We start from the raw sequence: 13,479 nt of genomic DNA on the forward strand, positions 1-13,479 counted from the left end.
GCAGAGCAGACCTAAAGGGTTAGGACTGCAGGCATCAGGGAGGCCACTGGTAGGAATAGAGGCCTGGCCTCTGGTGGGGCCACCCCAGTGACTTAGCACCGTGTCAGTCCCAGGGCCTCACCTGGCCCTAAGGGGAGGCAGAGAGCTCCTGAAATGACTGAAATGGATTTCAGCTGCCTTGTGGGGAACTTGGACTTGGAGCCAAAGGAAGTTCAGATACAGCAAACAAATGGTGCACACCTGAGTGAGTGCACCATGGTCCTAGCAGCTGCATACTCTCAACTCTGAGTCTTGGGCTCTGTCCCCGCATCTGTGCCCTTCTAACCCTCCTGCTCGTGCCACAGGTCAGCAGGCAGATCTCAGCGGCAGAGGCCTCATGGTGGCATGTTCTGGGCCTGCAGCCTCTGCCTACCACACTGTGCAGAGCTCCTGCCACACACACCTAGATCTGGCATGTTTAAAGAGGCAGAGCCCTGAAGCCCCAGAGTCAGTCATCAACCCCCATCGTGAGCAAGCGTTCGCTTCTGCGTGCCCAGGATGACTTTGTCTGACAATTACATCCGGGGTAATTTCAATTTAATACCTCGCTGCAAGTGGAAATTGTAGCCTACAGCTCAAAAAATGACTAAGATAATGGAAATAAACCCGCCAAGTGAGGCTGGTGCCACGAGGGGCCATCCCTGGGTAAACCCTGCCTCCGGTTTCGCTATTTTAGGGTCACCCAGTTATGCGCAGGGGTGGGGGCAGTGAACGAGGAAGTAAACAACAGATGTTTGGGGAGTCAGACATTTGCTCGCATTTCCCCTTTCTTCCTGGTCTTTTAATTTGGGGTCCAGAGACCAAGGGATGGGCTTCAAGGGGGTGGAGCCCTCTGAAATTGTTTGCAAACTTTTTGTGCAAATGTGCATTTTTTCCCCCTTGGGAAGATGGTTCATGGTTTTCAATAGATTCTTAAAGAAGTCTGTGGCCTCAAACATTCAGGGATTCTTGGCCCTAGGTCAACAGTCCTGCCTCCCTGTGGCCACCCTGATGACTGAGGAGTTTGATTGAGGGAGCAAACACTGAAGGTTCCTGGGGTTGGCACAGAAGTTATTCAGAGAAGGCCAGGCTGTCCTGCTCAGGAAGTGTCTGCAAGCTGCCAGGAGTCAGGGAAGGAGGCCCCACGGGAAGAGATGGTAGAAAGGGTAAGTCATGGCGTGTAGCCCTACCTGTCTGGCCCACCTCCCAAGACACCATCTCACATCCTGCCAGACCCACCTTCTGAGTGTACCCTGACTTGCACCCCCACGGCTCCAGCTCCCCGCAGTAGGACCACGGCAGCAGGACCACGGCAGCAGGACCACGGCAGCAGCCACCTATCCAATCTTTCTGCAGGCCTGTGTTGCCCACCAGGGTCTCCTCTGGCTTGAAGCCCCTCAGTGGTTCCTGATGCGTACACTCCAGCTTCCTATCATAGCTTTGAGACTTTTCACAATTGGAGTCTCCTATGCAGCCATGGCTCATGCAACATGAGTCATTATTCTCAAATTTTCCTCCACCTGAAGGAGCTCCTATTCATCTTTCAGTACTCAGAGCAGATAGCCACTCTGCTGAGAAGGCATTCCATACTCCTCTAGATTGGCAATGACCTGTCCTTTGTGCTCCCATAATTCTGTACATATCTGTTCTCTAGCATTTCTCATGGTGAAACTGTCTCCTCATCTTGACTGTGAAGTTTTCTAGGGAAGGACTCATGACTTTGTTTATATCTGTGTTCCTAGAACAAGCTTTAAGTATACCACGTGCATATTGAGGGAGAGACAAAGTCAGGAAATGCATTCCTGGGTCATCTTAGTCTTTGTGGTTTTATAAGATGTGGAAGCCAGCCACCCAGATGGCTTCCAGGGATTCCCACCTACTAGTCTTCGTGTCCTTGCACAGCCCCCTGCCACACTGAATCAGGCATCTCTTATTAGAAATAGGAGTTGGTGGATGGGACAGTGAGTGACGACTAAGATCAAATCATAGAAGCCCTGCAGTTTCTGCCTTGGCCGTGTGGAGGGAAGCTAGCTGCCATGTTGTGAGGATGCCCAAGCAGCCCTTCAGAGACACCCACATGGAGAGAAATTGAGGTCACCTGCCCACACTGGCACCAACCTGTCAGCCATTTGAATAAGCCACCTTCAAAGTGGACCCAAGTCCCCACCAAGCCTTTTGATGACACCAGCGGTAACACACTTCTGACTGTAATCTAAAGGGTCAGCACAGGCGACCCAGCCAAGCTGCTCCAAATTCCTAAAGCACAGACAGGGCGAAGATGGCCCAGGACTTTCGTTTTATGCTAGTAAGTTTAATGGGAGAGAGGGAGAATCCACTCTGAAAAGCAGTACGGAGTTTCCTTAGAAAACTTGGAATGAAACCACCATTTGACCCAGTCATCCCACTCCTCGATTTATACAGAAAGGATTTAAAATCACCATATTACAGTGATGGAGCCATATCAGTGTTTATAGCAGCTCAATTCACAATAGCCAGGCTATGATACCAACCTAGGTGCCCTTCAACAGATGAATGGATAAAGAAAATGTGGTATATATACACAATGGGATATTACTCAGCTGTAAAGAAGGATGACATTATGGCATTTGCAGGGAAATGGATGGAACTGGAGAATATCACATTAAGTGAAATAAGCCAGTCCCCAAAACCAAAGGTCAAATGTTCTCTCTGATATGTGGATGCTAACACCCAACAAAGGAGGGTAGAAAGAGGAAGAATAGACATTCACTGGATTAGACAAAGAGAAATGAAGGGAAGGGAGAAGGGATAGAAATATGAAAGACAGTAGAATGAATCGGACATAAATTCTCCTATCCTTATATATGAATATATGACCAGTGTGACTCTACATCATGTACAACCACAAGAATGGGCTCCTGACTAGAATAAATTATACTCCATGTGTGTATAATATGTCAAATATACTCTACTATCTCATATATATATATATATGTATATGTAAAACAAACAAAAAATAAACTATTATACAAAGGGAAGGAAAGTGCTAGGAGTCAGTCCCAGGGAGAAGAGGCCTTGGACTTGCCTATGTTTGGACACAGCCCAGACTCTCAGCTAGACACAGTGGGGAGCCAGGAGAGCAGATGGGATTGGCCTTTGGTCAGAGGTGGGAAGTTGCTCAAAGGGGCTTGGAGAGGCCCATGCAGTGGGGAACAACAGTGGGCATGCTCAGCACCATGAGGATCGAGCGGGAAGTCAGGGGAGCCATCTCTGAAAGGGAGAGTAGTAAGTCAGGCTCCCAGAGCCTCCTGATCTTACTCAGAGACAGGCAGGGAAAAGAGATCCAGAGCAGAGAGACTCTGCAGGCAGACAGTGCCAGGACCCAGATGTACCCCAAGCTCCTCCTGGCTGCTATGGTCCCAGGAAAGAATCTATGAAAAATCTCCTGCAGGCAGACTGTGAACACTGCCTTGGGACTGGCTGCTTCTTCCACATGCTACCAGGCAGCAGGTCCCCAAGTTCTGGCTTTTATGATGTAGGTTATTGAGGAGAAAGCTGGAGCAAAATGATAGTATTTGGAGTTATTATCTGCTGAAAGAGTTTTGGGGGACAGAAGCCACTTTCCCTGTCTTGGAGGTGCTAGCTGGGGAGGCAAGTGTATCGATGCACAGTGACAGAAGCTTGCACACAATTAGGCAGGGTTGGAATCATCTAGAATGGTAAAGAAGGCAGAAAGGAGGTGCTGAATCTCACAGGGTAAGGCAGGGGTATGCAGACAGAAAATGGAATATAGCAGTTCACAGTGCCTGGCCTAGGAGTCTGGACCCCAACTACCAGCATGGGACCTTGAGTGAATCACCCACCTCTCCAGCCTGCAGGGTGCTTATCTGTGAAAGGGGGCCGGCCCAAAGCCCTTCTGCTTTCTAGGACACAACCCCAGTGACCCACCTCCTCCAACCATGTCCCGTCTGCAGTTACCACTCAGTCAAACTAGGATGGATTGATTAGGATACAGCTCTCTTAACCTAACCATCCCACCTCTGAATATTCCTGCATTAACACAGGAGCTTCTGAGGAACACCTCATATCCAAACCAAGCAGATGCTTCAAAAATAGGAACTATCATTATTTCTAACAGCCGTCCAAATCTGCAGGTGACTGCCTGTCAGTGTGACATGGTCAGGTCTTTCAAGTACAGGAAAGGGGTCTTTGGTGAGTGGTTCCATCCTGTGCCAACTGCAGGTGAGGGGCAGAGGGAGGCAGGAGGAGGGAGGGTTCAAAGAATGCAGCACCAACGTTAGCGAGATGGTGGATTTGAATCTGGATCTGCTGAGAACTGCCTGGGGACCCTGGGCCTGTTGTTTACCTTCTCTGATCCTCAGTGTAAAATGTGGATGAACCCCTCCCTCCCTCCCTCCCAGGCTTGCTGTGAAGACAGCAGACAATGCACAAAGGGCACCTGGGACTCAGCAGGCACCAAGTAAACGGGAGCTAGAATTGTTATCCCAGCTAGAAATCAGAGCGGCTGCAGCAGTCCCTGAGCAGTGGGCACTAACCAGAATCATAAGCTCACGGGGTAGAAAATGAAGGGACTTTGGAGATGACCCAGTTCAACCCTGATGGGCAGAACTAGTAACTCAGCAGGTATTGTTTGGAGCCTGGACAGGAAGGCTGGGAGGTCCCCAGCACACTCAGGCCCAGGGAAGGTAGATGGCAGGGTGGTGTCTCACACTCAGGACTCCTTGGGACCTCTTGCCTCAACTGAATGTCACAGCAACAGGTGAGAACCTCCCCTCTGCGGATGAGGTAAGGGGAGGCAGAACTGACTTTAGATCAAATGGCAGGTATATGAATGGGGTGAGGGGACTCCCAAGCTGGTGCTCCTCCCTAGTGTCTCCCGTGAACTCTCCCTGATCCAAGGCAAGGAGCCCAGGGTGCTGTGCTGGCTGGGCCCATCAGCCTCTGAGCACTGCACACCTGCCATAATAGGTCCGGCCTACAGCCTATGAGCACTGGGCTCTCGCAAGAGGCCTTGAGGTCGAGAAAAATCCTTAATGCTGGATGCCATGGGGAGAGTCAGCCCAGACAGTGGGCTTTCTGTGGGAGGGATTGAAAAGACAAATCCAACAGTGAGCTCTCCCAGGGGCACAGGGGAATAGAGAAGGCGGCCCAGGCTGAGCCCTGGCGCCAGCATAGAAAGCATGTTGATAATTTATTAAAGATTCAGGGGTTTTACGGAAGAGCAGAGCCGGTGAGCAGGGAGGATCCGGGTGGGGGTGGGGGTGCCAAACCCATCTCCTGCAACCGGGAGGAAGGTGGGGCGTTGGCTGTGTGGGGACACAGGCTGGGGTGCCGGCAGATGGCCACAGCAGCTCCTGATAGCACGCTGCTCTAAGTCGATTTCTAACATGTGATTTCTTGTTCTTTCAAAGAAAGATTCAGAGGAGACTCTGGATTTCTCCGAGTTAAGGTGGGCTCAATGAGCCTCCCAGACCAACAAGATCAGGGCATTCAGTGCCACTTACTGCTCAGAGATGTTTTCAGGGAGGTGTTCCGAGACGCTAACCCGAGACCTGAGAAGGACAAGCCCCACACTCCACCACCACCTCCTGCCTACCCTGGCACACAAATATGTGACAACATGAGTACATGAGGGCCTGCACAGTGACCCCTGCTGTCAGTTACAGCAGTTCTATAATGATGTACACAATGCTGTTTATCCCACAAGCTCATGAAATAGCACAGCCGCCTAGAAAACAGAGGATGATGATTATCACACTTGTCTCTGTTTTATCAATGGGGCTCCTGGTAGTCCCACAGCTCGCCGGGGAGGCTGGGGCCAGGACCCAGGAGCTGCGACTCTCTGGACATATGGTCTTCCTCTAGCTGCGTGCTGCCTCCATGGAAGGAAAGACCTGCTCATGAATTATAAACACTCAGAATTTTATTCTTGGGCATAAAAGCAGGAAGGAGTGATGGAGAGGGAGGCTGCTCACTGAAACAGAAGGGAAAGCACAGATTTTATTATGATGTTGGTGTAAAAGGAGCCACACTGGCTCCCCCAGAATTGACAAGGGCTCTGAGCAGGGCTCTGGCGTCCTCGAGGGGAGATGGAGGACAGTTACTGAATGGGGGAAGATCGCACCAATATGTAGCATGACCTACCGGGAATCAAACAGGTGGGGAAGTCTTGGGTTGAACCTCAGTTTCTGGGGAGCTCACCAGTGACTTCCCTGGTCTACTTAGTCCCTGGTTTATGGCAACAGCACTATCCATCTTGTGGAGTGTGTTTAAATTACACTTGTGGGACCCCTACCACCAGGTGCTGAAAGGAGCACCTCGAGTATTTAATGCTCCCAGCAGCTCTGGGAGGTGACACTGTTTTATAGACTCATTACAGGAGACCGAGGCACAGACAGACCAACTCTCTACAGCTAGGAGAGGGGACTGGAGCTCAGGCTGCTGGACTCCAGGGTTTCTGTCCCATATAATGCTCTCCCTGCTAGGGTTGTCCTAATCGTTACTTAAAGTCCATTCTGCACCCCTGCACCCTGAGGGGGTACCCATATACCCCTACTAAAATCAGCATCTAGAGAAGCAATTTTTACTGAGTTCCAGAAACCAGCCGTTGCCCAAGAGGGAAGAATAGGCTCCTGCTCTTGCAAAGGAAGATGGTAAAAATACTGGCTGGGCCACCACAGGGACATCCTAACAGGGGTTTCTACACGATGCCCAATCGAGGCCTGGAAGGGTGGGGAGGATGTGCCCACAAAAAGGCCCTGGGTGGGGTGGTTCATGAACATCTGTTCCTGAACAGAAATCAGAGTTTCCTGCCAATTTCTGCACTTCCAGCGCAGGCTGCAGAGGTCAGACCCAGGCCATGGAAATGAATAAGTCATCTTCTCCATATGCTCCATGTCCCTCGACTTCACAGCCAGAGGCAACAGGAAACACAGGCAGAGGATGTCCAGCGGGGGTGGGACTAACATTCTAGGGGAGTTGTGTGTCCACAAGGGAGTGACACTGTGGATCCCTGGTGCAGGTGGGGTGGCACACATGCTCTGTCTCCTGCATCTTCCTCTTGTCCCTCCCTCTGCCATCTGTTCTAGTCCAGCAGAAGCCTCACAGACATCACCGTCTCCTCCTTCCTCACCACCACGGCCCAACTCAGGATGGATGTGGGTGAGGAAGAAGGGACAAGGAGGAGCTCTTGGCCCAGTGCCCTTCCCCGAATGTCAGTTCGCTCAGGACAGGGAGCAGAGAACTTGTTACTACTGGCCTTTAGAAGCACAAATTTCATTTTTAGAGCTGAGAACATCTAATCCACCCCCAGCTCTGTTCTATCTAAAGACACCTGCTCTCAGCTAGGAGGAAAGGGAAGATGAATAAAAATATATAAAACGCCAACTCTGGGGCTGACCTCTTAGGTTCAAACCCAGCTCCTCAGAAGGGAAAAATTGCAAGCAGTATAAAAAGTATGACAACTGCAAAATCAGAAATTCCTTTTAATCTCATTTCATGGGCAACACTGATACACTGTAAGGCATGAAATTTTTATTTCATGTCAATTTTATTGGGATTTCACATGCAGATTAATTTGTTCATCCACATAAACACGTACTGCTCCCACTTCTAGCCTCAACACTTACCCTCACTCAGAGCTGCAGAAACCCCATGTCTCATAAAAGACACTTAAAGCAGTGCTGAGATTGGCCACTCCATTACGATGCCACATTTTTAGCATGTTATTAAATTCCAGTGTGTTTGGAAAGGAATAAATGGGTCCAAGCAGAGAGGTGAACTACTTAGGACCTTGGCTGGGCACAGTGATGGGCAGCTTCTAAAACCTCACCTCCTTATAGAAGCCCCTTGTCTTGAGTGGGGACTGAACCTGTTGACTGGCTTCAAAAGAGCAGAATATGCTGAAGCAGGGGGATATCACAAAAGACTGGCAAGTGTGCTTTGGTGAAGCAAGCTGCCATGATGGAGAGCCCCGTGTGGCAAGGACCTGAATCATGCCAACAGCCACAGGAGTGAGCCTGGAAGACAGTCCTCCTGGAGTCAGGCCCTGAGATGACTACAATCCCCGAGGAGCCCTTGATAGCAGCCTGGGAGGGAGCCTGAACCAGAGGACTCACCTAAGCCATGCCTGACCCCCAGAAACTGAGATGATATTTTAAACCATTAAGTTTTGAAGTAATGTGTTACACAGTCATAGATAAAAAAAGCTGGGACACCCTTAGCTATGCAAGAAAAACAAGTTCAACATGGTTACTCATGTGCAAGGGTACAAGGCAAATTTCCCTGTACCTGGAGGAAGAGCCATGTGATTGCATCCCCATCCTTCCCACTCCCCCAGGTTCCCCATGGGACCATTTGTTCACACTCTGCTGGCCTCCATTACAAGATGGTGCTAGGGGAGGGATGCCTTGGGGCTCCTACATGCAGAGGGAAGCCACTATTTGAGTGATTGTTTCTCATGGTGTTTAACTAGTACCGTTCCACGTGCCTAGGGTAGAAGTTAGTCTGTTCCACATCCCAGAGTCAAAAGGGTGTCCTAGGTGTTAACACAGACATTCCTCCTTTCTCTGAGCACAAGTCCATTTTGCCGGGCACCTGGACTCAGGGCCAGCCTATTCAGGCCAACACATGCATTCCCTTCACCTAACACCACTCTGTTCTTGGTGGAGTCTTTCTCAACTAACCTGGCTTCACATCTGCTGTTCACTTCTGGCTCCTTGGAGGACCTTCCTGGATGTTTCGCTACCTGCTTCTGATAACATCTGATTCTTCAGAAAAGCTACTAGGGCCCTTCCACTGTCTGATTAATTGCAAGCTGTCCATCAGAATGATGATCCCAAATATGATGATCTGCAAGTCCCTTTTTTCTTGGCAAAGGAAGAGTGCCCCTGGGGTCTCTCCGGGTACACTGGGATGCTAACTAGAGAAGGGGGACACTCTGATGAGGCCCTGTTGTCCAGACTCTCTTAAAGGCTTAGTCTCTTTATTTTTGAACTATCAACCGCTAGAAGACTTCTGTCTGTGGCTCCAAGCAAACTACTGGGTTGTTGCAAGACTAGATTGGGGGCAGGAGTGGGGAGGGGACAACACCTAGATCCCCCAATTAAGTCAAGCTGTTGGCAGTATCTCTGGATGTCTACGCACATTTGGTGATTAAAGTAGAAAAGGGTCGTTGGGAAACAATAAATACTCAATACTGGATCATACTTTTTTTAATGATTTGCCAATGCTCATGAACCTGTTAAAAAAGTTCGAGAGTTCTATTAGCCCACTCTTTACCAAGTTTCTGTTCCCAAACCTTACATCCATCCCTCCATTCCTCCATCTGTCCCCTTACACTCTTCCCTTTTTATTAGCACACGATTCTTCATACAAAATCGGCACTCAAATACCTTACTGGATATATGTTTATCAAAATACCACACCGTCCAAGAAACAGAAATTCGTGGGACATCAGTTTAGAAAACACTGGCTCCTGCTTCCTTTTTCACAGACTGGGAGATTGGGAGCAGTGAGCCCCCTAGTGGCAGGGCTAAGCTCGCCTGCTTCTTGGCAACGGAACTTGCTGTTTCCTGAAGACTCTCAGGCTTGGGGACCCCACCCAACAACACATGGACACTTCAGGCCCAGCCCACGGTGGGGTGACTGGCCACCTCTGCCTTCAATGGCCCTTTACCACACTCTGTCCCTAGAACATTCTGATCAAGGTCCCTGTTCCTTCTCCATATTGCTCAATCCAATGGGAACTGAAGTCCATCTTGGCATCGAGGGTCTCGCCTGCTATTGAGCACTCAGTCTTCTGCCCCCCGGCGCGGCTCTTCTCTTCATTGGCTGTTTCCTCTGGGCTTTCCTTTTCCTTCTCCCATCTTAAATTTGGGGTTTTGCAAAGAAACTCTGAGGACTTCTTCTCAATTTTCTTCTTCTCTGGACCATCTTATTTGTCTAAAACCCTTCCACTCCCCACCTGTTTGCTAACAACATCTAACCTACATACTGATGCACACCTTCCCCTGCAGGTCCCCATGAATGATCTGGTCACCCACCTTCTGTCTCCTACACCTTGGCCAAGACTGCTGACCCTTTGCGCTCTCTAGCTCTGCATGTACCATGTGCCCAAGCTGAAGATCTATTCTCCCACCCTGCCCTCCTCTCCCCCACATCCAATCCAATTAAACCTAATCTTGTCAATCCTTCTTCCTTATCTCTCCATCTGGCTGTTTCTCCACATTTCCATCATATATTTTTTTTTTCTAAACGACTGCAGCCACTTCCTGTCTTTATCCTGTTCCAATCTATCCTGTGTGCTGCAGATAGAATGATTTTTCTGAAACTATCATTTATACCTTTGGATGCTGCTTAACACAAAATAAAGTCGAGACTCCTAATCATGGCTTGCCATCCTTGAATGCCCTGGATTCTGAAGTCCTCAGACCCCTGCCTGCTGCACCTTCAAAGCACCAGTCACACTCTGTTTCACCTGTTCTTTGTCCCCTATAGACCTTTGCAAGTGCCCTCTCTCCCCCCTGTATCTGAAATGCACTCTGCTTTCTTCCAAAGCCTGGCTATTTTTTTTTTTTTTTATTTCTCTCTTCTAATCTTGGCTTGGAAGTTACTTCCCCTGGGAAGCTTTTCTCAATCTCCCGAGGCTTTTCCAATGTGCTTCTCCAGGATCATGCATTCAACCCCATTGCTGTAATTTATTACCAAGTGTTGTGAAATTACTTTTCTGTCTCCTCTACTGACTGCAGCTGCGATGAAGGCAAAGACTTATTTGTGGCTGTAACCCCAGTACCTGGCATGGTGACTAAACACAGTTGACACACAATAATGTCTGAAGAATGAGTGGACAGTAGGGTGGAAGTAGGTGCGGTTTTCATGGGGCCACTATGGGGGTGGATATCCTTTGCCACGCCATGGGTGATTTGCAAGCAAGAGGGAGATACAGAGAATGAGGGTCCAGGTCAGGAAGGTAGCAGAGATCAAGCCAGTAAGAGAAACTGAAGAGTCCAGAAGCTGGGGCACTATGGTGAGGAGAGGAAGGGATCTTGGGTGAAAGTTGTCCTGGGAGAACAGCTGGGACGGCACTTGTCCTCCTGAGCTTTTGCTGTTAGGAACAGTCACTGGATTTAAAAGACATGGGTTTCTTGTTTACCAAAGTCCCAGGAAAGGTGACCAATGCTTCCAAAGTGAGGAGAGGCTGAATCCCATCCCACTATGGCTCAGACACTGTCTTCTAGACAGGCACCTATGATGTGGTGGCCAATGGCCCCATGCAGCTACCAAGACACTGGCCATGTGTCTCCTCTGAATGGAGCTGTGCTGTAAGCATAAGGACACACAAGTTTTCCAGGACTTAGTATATAAAAAAGAAATAAAGTAAAATAATTCACTAGTTTGTTTTTACTCTGATTGCATGTGGAAGTGTTAACATCTGGATATGTTGAAGTAAATAAAATAAATTATGAAAATTAATCTCGCTTTCTTCTTTTAATTTTTTTAAAACATGACTCTTAGAAAAAAATTTAATTACACGTGTGGCTCACGTCTATTTCTATTGGATACTGTTGTCCTAAGTTGTCACTGAATTTCAGGTTGTATATAATTTAAAATGCCAACATGAGTATCAGGCAATGGTTTCCAGGTATTAGATTCTTTTGTAAGAATGAAATAAAAACATTACAGAGACCATTATTAGTTTTGCAACACTTTACTTTGTAGGAAAGGGTATATTTTAAAAAATTCTATCATCTACCATCGTCATTTCATAAAAGAGAGGGTGTTTAAATAACAGAAAAGGCCACAATCTCAGAAATAACTAATAGCCCTTTAAAATTGTAAAGTTTAGCTTTAAGGAAATGTCCCTCATTATCTCCTCTGTCTCCTAGCTCCATGAATCAGACCTGCACTCAGTTACCAACTGGTATCTGAAAGCATAGTTCAAGGGTGTATACCACTCAATCAAGCTGCACTTTTGACTACCCATGCTCAGTAGACAGTATAAGTCCACCAGAAGAAAGGACAGCTCCCACTCTTTGTTTTGGGACCAGCAGACCCGTCTCTATTCTTGGTGTGGCCAATGCTCACCAGCCAGGTGGCTTTTCTAATCTCTGGCCCCAGCCTAGCTCCTGGGCTCCCCTGCTGCCTGTGTAGGTAGGTGCAATCTGGGCTCCGAATGCCCACCCAACTTAGAGGATGCAGACTCACTCCTCTGGCTGTGTTAGACCTTCTACAAAAGACCATTGCTCTACTTTGCAACAGGCTCCCTTTGCTTTCCCAGACAACTACCCCGTCTCTAATGTTGACCAGCCCCTTGGAAATGAGTGAAATGCTGAAGCTGGGTGGAAACTATGAGGAAGAGGCAGCTCCTTCTCCCCAGGAAGACCTGCAGAGCTCTCTGGATGCCATGAAGAGGATCCTCTTGGGATCTTGCCAGGCCCCATATCAGCTGGTACCAACACCACCTAGACCGCAACAGTGTGTATGTGAGCATGTGTGTGCAAAGGAGAGTATTTTCCAAAGGCAAAAGCAGAACCTCACTGGGACCATAGAGCATGGAGGTGAGCCAAGACTTATTTTTGAACTGTTTCCTGAAAAAGATTCCTCAGCATCTGGGACCACGGCTCCTCCATGTCTTATTTTAGCCCCGGCTTGAATCACAGCAGTAATAATAGATAACACTTATGGAATCCTCACTCTGTCTCAGGTATTTTTCCCAGAGCGCTAACTCTGCACAAGACTTCTCTGAGGTGGGTGCTGCGCTGCCTCCTCTCCTCCTGGAGGGGGCTGCGGGTCGGAGTCCGTGAGCCGCAGAGCCTCAGCGTTCAAGCAGTGGCCTGGCCCCCTGTCTGTCTGTCCCCAGCTCCATCAGAGTGCCCTTCAGGACCATCTCGATTCCCCGACTCTCTCGAACCCTATGCATGTCGGGCCTTTCTCTCCATTGTGTGTTTTGAAGACTGGTAGCCTGCTGGAGATTTCTGGAAAGTCGAAAAATCATGGGGCGGCTGAGGATCTCTCACTTGCTTAAGAGTGACTTCTCTTCTTGATCCCTGGCACGATTTCATGATGTTTCCCAGGCTTTCCAGATGAAGGCTCAGGGCAGAGTCACTCTTCCCTTTGGGAAGTGACGGGAAACTTCCTCACACAGAAGAAGCTGAGATCAGAGGTGCAGCAGGTGACTCCAGGAGGGGCCCGACGTGACATCTCCAGCTCAGCAGGGGTCTGCTTGAGGGCCAAGTGTCTGGCACCTCTTCTTCAGGGACTCCCAACAGTGTGCCCTTCCAAGGTCTCAGAAGAGGGTGAAAAGCACAGGCTCCTACTTTTTCTGGCAGTCACCCCCCCTGCTGAATCAACCTGGCCCCTGAATCTGCCTCTTCCATCTGCTTTTGCTCTCACTTTCATCTCTCCCAAGCCTGCTTTCCCCACGTGACCCCCTCACCTTCAGGGCTTGACAAACCTCTCCGG

General features: G+C 49.0%; 1 protein-coding gene across 1 annotated transcript in view; it reads right to left on the bottom strand.

Annotated features, from left to right (window-relative positions):
• The window catches only part of Galnt14 (polypeptide N-acetylgalactosaminyltransferase 14), a 198,825-nt gene that overhangs the window by 48,632 nt on the left and 136,714 nt on the right, over positions 1 to 13,479 (bottom strand). The window lies entirely within an intron of this gene.

Source organism: Urocitellus parryii, chromosome 12 (genome assembly GCF_045843805.1).
Source record: "Urocitellus parryii isolate mUroPar1 chromosome 12, mUroPar1.hap1, whole genome shotgun sequence".
In the NCBI taxonomy this organism is placed as follows: domain Eukaryota; kingdom Metazoa; phylum Chordata; class Mammalia; order Rodentia; family Sciuridae; genus Urocitellus; species Urocitellus parryii.